This window comes from Dama dama, chromosome 5, assembly GCF_033118175.1.
Source record: "Dama dama isolate Ldn47 chromosome 5, ASM3311817v1, whole genome shotgun sequence".
NCBI lineage: Eukaryota > Metazoa > Chordata > Mammalia > Artiodactyla > Cervidae > Dama > Dama dama.
The window spans coordinates 31,903,759-31,911,588 of record NC_083685.1 but is presented as its reverse complement, the minus strand read 5'-3'; positions in this window follow the sequence as shown (position 1 = coordinate 31,911,588).

The window sequence follows — 7,830 nt, the reverse complement described above, 5'->3', positions numbered from 1 at the left end:
TCTCCTCTTGGCCGTCTCGGGCCTTTTTCGAAGTCCCATGTGCCCCCTCTCATCTGTGGGTCACTGCCTCTTCCTGAGGCTTGACATCACCCCGGGCTCCAGCACTGGTCCTTCTATTCATCTCACCCACCCCATCCTACTCACTCTGTTTTGGAAAATACATCTGCTGGGTGCTCCTGTAGGCATCAAGAGGAGGAGGAACTCAAACAATATCCTGAACATTTGGAGATACACAATAGCACTAGGGTGGACAAGGCTGACTTCCTTGTCCTAGTCCATCCTGAGTCCTGGTGCGCATTCCCTGGCAGCAGTGTGAGTTCTGTAAATTGCATCAGGTGTGTGGTTTATGATTAGACTGTCGTGGTCCCTTAGCCTACCCATTACCTGTTACCCATTCTTCCCAATAGAAGCCCAGTCTTATTCAGGTGTCTGTTCCTCTCCTGGCCCAGGGTGCCTCAGGGCAAGCCAGCTATGCCCAAACTGAGTCTGAATGATCTACGGGTAATGCCATTGCTTTTGCAAGGTGAGCTAATGGGCAATGGGAGGCTATTCTAGACAAGGAGGCAAGAGGGAAAGGAGCTGGCAGAGGAGACATTCTGGAAGTCTCCTCACTCTTTGTAGAGAGCTATAAGGAGAGAGGTGGGGGTTTTTCTTCTTTTGGATGTTATGTGTCTGCATGTAACGCAATAGCTGTTCTGCAGCCTGAGCATGAAACCAGCCAGAGCAGAGAGGTGCGGCCCTCGATAACATTACTGAGGCATAATTCTTGTACCTCATTCGATGAGATAATAGTCCCAACCTTCCCCATTTGATGAGATCACGGTTCTTGTATCTGAAGCCAAAAGCAGCATATAAGAGAGGGTCCTGTTTTCTGCCCTGGATTGTTTGTCATTTGAGACCAAAACACCCTACCTGCTTAATTCTCGGTGTACCAGATAAACAATCATCACCAATGGACCTGTTGTGTTGTTTTCATATTTTTGTCATAATTTTTTCAAATTATTTACAGGAGGTAAGAATAAAGGAATGGTAAAAATAATTTTGAAATCAATTTTACTATAAATTTAAAGGTAGAAAAGTCAACTTTTTATTCCATATTTTCCTACATTTGGAGGAATGTTACCCAAATGGACCAGGTCCCTTGAATATAACTATTGACGGAACAGAGGATTATGGGTTTTTGCACCTCCAGCTCCATTTGTGGATCTTGTGAGATAGCAGGCATCAGGCATGTGGTTTTTTGAACAAATTAAATGTAAAAATGTTGATGAGATAGTTTTACTTCTCGGTTTAAAAAACTGCCCACAAGATGCTTCCTTCTTCCAAACTTTAAAAAGACAACTTCGTTTCAGGTAACACTTACCTGCTTATTAATGCCTCTGAGGTATGTAACTTTGATCCAGCACTCAATAAAAGCCTCTTAAATTAATGCACCTATTTCAGATTCTGTGGACTTTATTTCACCTCCATAGGTGAGGTCTTGGGAGAGATACAGAATCCCTCTCCCACACACTCATTCACACTCATACACAGCGCATAAAATTTAGAGAATGCAGGAAAGTACAAAGATGAATATAGTCATGTTTTCATCTGGCAACCTGAGTAGATAGAAATAGCTACACATAATATATTTGTTACCTTCCTTCCTTTTTCTTTCTTTTTTTCCCCTCTTTTTTTCATTTGTTTGTTTCAGAGGGATTTTTATTTGTGGATCTGATGAGCACCTAAGTCAGTAATTCAACAAACAGTATAGTTTGTTGTTCTTAAATCATTAATTCTACAGGAATTTATCAGTTCATGTATTTAGCCAGTAGTCATCCAGCTTTCCAATACCACCTGTGCTTTAGCCAGTGTTTGTTGCACAAGAATTACTTTAGAATTCTGCTTAAACTTGTGATTCGCCCATAAATGTTTTGCCCTACTCCCCAGTTTTTCAAAGCTCACTAAAATGACAAAGATGAGCCAAGGTGTTGGTCTGCAAGGAACAAGAACAAAGGGAAGGAGAAATTTCCGCAAACATTTGGCCAAGGACAAGTGTTTGAAGGTGGAAAGTGGATGAAGGAGGAGCAACAGATTGATCAGAGGAGTTGTTCAAACTCAAGAATGAAGATGCCTGTCAGTCGCCCCAGAGACTCTGAAGCCTGTGCCGTTGGGAGGTGAAGGTCCTTGAAGGATGGGTGAGGGTCTCCACGTGTTAGATCTAACTAGTGTTAGATCCCAGGTTCTTTTTGTTCTTACCCTGCACAGCCAGGCCCTGTCCATCCACCCACAGACCAAAGAGGGGCATCAGGTGAGTGCCTGGCTCACAGAGAGAGATGCTGGCAGAGAAAAGCTCTCCCGACATTTGCAATGGTGGGAGCCCAGTGGAAGGCCAGTGTTCTACTAGAGCATCTGCTCATGGGTTTCACAAATCAGTACTCCACACCAACAATCTTTCATAAGATGTTTAGAGTTTCACTCCTCAGTATGAACAGAAGTCCAGGATTCACAAACCGAGTGATGAACACCTGCAACCTGGTAAGGAAAATACACACAGAAGCGAAAAAGTGTTCTGGGGTGAACAGAGAGAATGCAAGGAGATGGAGACTTCAAAGCTGTAATTGGTGGGACTTCCCTGGTGGCATAGTGAACAAGAATCTGCCAGACAATACAGGGGACATGAGTTTGATCCCTGGTCTGGAAAGATCCCACATGCCTCGAAGTAACAAAGCCCACGCGCCTCTGCTGCTGAGCCCACATGCTACAACTACTGAAGCCTGCCCACCCTAGAGCCTGAACTCTGCAACAGGAGAAACCACCAAATGAGATGCTCGAGCATTGCAACAAAGAGTAGCCCCCACTCCCCAAAACTAGAGAAAGCCCTCAGAAAGCAGCAAAAAGCCAATGCAACCAAAAATTAATTAATTAAAAAAAAACTGTAATTGATGAGGGACAAAGGAAGATATGCCTGTAACATAAAAATGACAAATGATGAATAAAAGAACACTCAACAAGAAGGTGCTCTCAAAAATTAAATATATGATGATGTGAACAAAACATTCAGTAAAAGGAACTGAGGGATAAAGTTGGAAAAAATGATAAATCAAAAAGATAAGAATGTTACAGAATTCATCCAGGAAGTTACTAATAGGACCTTCAGAAAAGAGAGCAGAGAAAACAGAGGGGAGTACATTACCCAAGAAATAATAAAATTTCCCATAACTGAAGGGTAGGCATCCCCATGTGGATAAGGGCCCACCTAGAACAATACATTTTTCTTGAATCCTACTTCACGGCATAGCATCATAAGTTTCAGAACATCTTGGGTAAGGAGAAAAATTGTAAAAACTTTCAGAGAGAAAAGCTAATCATGAAAACATGGAGTAGGATTCAGAATGGCATCAGAGTCATTCCTGGCCACTCTTGATGGTGGCAGACAATAGAGCCCCAGCTTAAACTTTCAGAGGGAAGACTTTTCATCCTAGGACCCTTGACCAAACTAAACCATAACTCAGTAATGTAGAATACACACACTTTTAGATACATAAGCTCTTAAACATGGCACCTCCGTTCTTTCTCAGGCAGATGAAAGAGGTACGTTAGCAATATAGGGAGTTAAAACAAGAAAAGGAAGGATAAGGCAAGATAATACTAGGAAGAAAGGCAGTAAGGTGGCAGGAAGGAGCGACCCAGGGCTTCTAGAAAACAGCCAGTCCAGGGACGGGAAGGAGAAGGGAAGAGGCAGCTATGAAAAACAGAACATAAATACTCCAGCATAGGAATACATTCTTTTAAAAAATTACTTATTTATGTAAATTTTTATTTACTTGGCTGTGCTGGGTCTTCATTGCTGTGGCTTCTCTTATAGCAGAACATAGGCTTTAGGGCACCCAGACTTCATTGGTTGCAGCATATGGGTTCAGTAGTTATGGACCTCAGGCTTAATTGTCACGTGGTACATGGAATCTTCCTGGACCAGGGATCAAACTTGTGTCCCCTGCATTGGCAGGCAGATTCTTAACCACTGGACCACTAGGGAAGTCCAGGAATATGTTCTTTATAAGTATGTGCACAGATGCTGGAACATTGGGGAAAAATGAACAATAGGTAGCTGGAAAACCAAATAAGTGATAAAATGAGGCAGTTATTAACTTTAGAAAAAAAGTATGCTTGGGCAGGAAAATAAAAAGTGTGGTTGCAATGCGTTACTTGGCTCTTGGTCACTGAGTGAACAGTATTTGTGCAGACCCACTAATGTAACGTCAGCTATTGATTTAACAAAAATTATGTGTGACTGTATTGGGGAGGGAAGAAAAAAAGTAGAATTGGGGGGAGAGTCAATTTAGTCACAATAGCAGGAGGTCAAGAGACAAAGTCTTATATTGGAAAATCAAGAAATAGTGACAGAGCATATACTTTTTTTTAAGTTATGCAGGAAGATATCAGTGAAGCTAGCTAGAAAAGTTGAAGGCGGCAGCCTATAGGGCTGGACTTGGGCGAGGGGAAGGGTGGAGAAGGAGGATGCTGGGTTTTACTATAAGCCTTTTAATACTGCTTGACTTTTTAAATGATACATATGAATGTGTTTGTGTGTGTGTTTTCCTTTGATTAAAAAAATAAAGTTTATTTTTAAACAGTCTCACTTGTGGACATTGTTAATGTCCTATTTCTGGGCCCGATACTGTGAGATTCCAATCTAGTGAGAGCGGGACTCAGGAAATGACCTTTAAATAGAATCTCAAGAAATTTGGATGCAGAGGGTTCGTGGACAATACTTTGAGAAACATCACTCAGATCCCCTGAAATGCTACACAAAGTTTTACAAGAATATGCATTTCTTTGGGGGAGAGTCCCTACTTTTCCCATTCTCTTTGATGCCCCCAACCTAAAAGAGTTTATGTATTGCTGTTCTCTGTCTTCCTTCCAAAAATAATTGAGTTTCTATTCATTATTTAAGGTCAAAAGCACAGCTAAGGGACTTCCCTAGTGGTCCAGTTGTTAAGATTCTGTCCAATGCAGGAGACACAGGTTCGATCCCTCATCAGGGAATTAAAATTCCACGTGCAGTGGGGCAACTAAACCCACATACCACAGCTACCAAGCCCTCCAGCCGTAACGAAAATATCCCACATGGTACAACGACGATCTCATGTGCCCCAATTAAGACCCAATAGCAGCCAAATAAAAAATAATTTTAAAAAAAGCACAGCTAGTTATTGTTGTAGTGAGTAAAACACTTTGTAAAACTCATTAATGGTATAGACTGGGAAGTACTGGCTGAATTTTCAGTCCATAGCAGGTTACCAAGGAGAACCCCAGTGCTCTACTATTCAGTACATTGAATATAAATCGAGTGGCCTGATACACCTGAAACTAACACAAAATATAGTAAATCAACTATACTTCAATTAAAAAAAAAAAAACAGAAAACCAGTGGCTTCAAAAAGTTAATATGAATCCATTGGCACCTACAAATGGCATTGTGGAGAAGGAAATGGCAACTCACTCTGGTATTCTTGCCTGCAGAATCCCATGGACAGAGGAGCCTGGCAGGCTACAGTCACGGGGTCACAAAAGTCAGACACGACTTAATGACTAAACCACCACAATGGCATTGACCAAGCACATAGTTAAATTTTATTCAGTTGAAAAAGCATGTCTATGTTGTCATTGAGTGTTATCTTTATATAATAATGCCACATAAATAGCACTGGAGTCCAAGTAGAAAATTTAATGCAGGTGATTTGACGACTTTGTACTTTTATTCAATATTTTAGTAAGTTGATGATATAAGCCAGCCTTCCTTAAATTTATTTCATCTTTCAATCTTTTAAAAATTGCTTTGTCTTTATAAAATGTTAGAGGAGTTCATGAGTTGTGATTTGGATTCAGTTCAGTTTCAGTTCAGTTGCTCAGTCGTGTCCAACTCTTTGCGACCCCATGGACTGCAGCACACCAGGCCTCCCTGTCTATCACCAACACTTAGTGTTTACCCAAGCTCATGTCCATTGAGTCGATGATGCCATCCAACCATCTCATCCTCTGTCGTCCCCTTCTCCTCCTGCCCTCAATCTTTCCCAGCATCAGGGTCTTTTCAAATGAGCCAGTTCTTTGCATCAGTGGTCAAAGTATTGGAATTTCAGCTTCAACATCAGTCCTTCCAATGAACACCCAATCATTAGGACTGATCTCCTAATGTGGTGCACTGGAGAAGAGAATGGCAAATGACTTCAGTATTCTTGCCTTGAGAACCCCATGAACACTATGAAAAGGCAAAAAGATAGGACACTGAAAGAGGAACTCCCCAGGTCAGTAGGTGCCCAATATCCTACTGGAGATCAGTGGAGAAATAACTCCAGAAAGAATGAAGGGATGGAGCCAAAGCAAAAAAACAAACAAACAAAACAAAACACCTAGCTGTGGATGTGACTGGTGATGGAAGCAAGGTTCGATGCTGTAAAGAGCAATATTGCATAGGAACATGGAATATTAGGTCCATGAATCAGGCAAATTGGAAGTGGTCAAACAGGAGATGGCAAGAGTGAACATCGACATTCTAGGAATCAGTTAACTAAAATGGACAGGAATGGGTGAATTTAACTCAGATGACCATTATGTCTATTACTGTGGGCAGAAATCCCTTAGAAGAAATGGAGTAGTCATCATAGTCAACAAAAGAGTCCAAATGCAGTACTTGGATGCAATCTCAAAAATGACAGAATGATCTCTGTTCGTTTCCAAGGCAAACCATTCAATATCACGGTAATCCAAGTCTGTGCCCTGACCAGTAGTGCTGAAGAAGCTGAAGTTGAACAGTTCTATAAAGACCTACAAGACCACTTAGAACTAACACCCAAAAAAGATGTCCTTTTCATTATAGGGGACTGGAATGCAAAAAAAAAAAAAAAAAGGAAGCTTTGGATTCAACTAGGCAGTAAAATATGATTTCAGATTAATAGCTGGAAGGAATTAAATTTTGATTTATTTTGTTTAAATGTATTATACGTTAAGCAGTTAGAGAAGTTACTTGTTTATTTTAGTAGCTCTGAAGAGTATAAAAGGGACTTCCCTGGTGGCCCAGTGGCTAAGCCTGCACTCCCAATGCAGGGGGCCCAGTTTGGATCCCTGGTCAAGGAACTAGATCCCACATTCGGCAGTTAAAGATCCTGTGTGTCATCCTGAGCCAGGGATCGAACCCAAGTCTCCTGAATTGCAGGCAGATTCCTTACTCTCTGAGCCACCAGGGAAGCACAATACCTGGTACAACCAAATAAATAAATAAATAAATAGAGTGAATATCTTTAAAAAGTATAAAGCATTTTAAAAAGATGCATCACATAGACCAACACAAACCAATAGCCACGTTACGATTAATATTTGTTGAATAAATAAGAACATATAGCATGGCTATTATTAGTTATTTAAGCAGATTGTACACCAGTTCACATATCAAATATTTCTTATTAAGAGATCAGTCATCTCTGATACTCTTAGCTGTGGCACACTATTTCTTAAAAATAATAGCAAGTCCATCCATAACATTTATTGTGTCCCAGACCTTGTCCTAAGCATCTTCCTGGTACTAGCTCATTTATCCTTGGCAACATCCCTGTGAGGGAAGTCATGTTATTACTCCCATTTTACAGATGAGAAAACATACAGCTGAGTTCTGAGCACAGCTAATGTACAACCACGAAATGATTGGAAAGCACCAGTCTGGCACTGAAATCTTATCTTTTTAACTACTATGCTGTAGTCTCACAGTAGAAACTATTGTAGAAAAAAAGCCACAGAATCAATTACATCAGTATACAAAAAAATAAAAATAAAATCTACGTCCCCAAAATACGA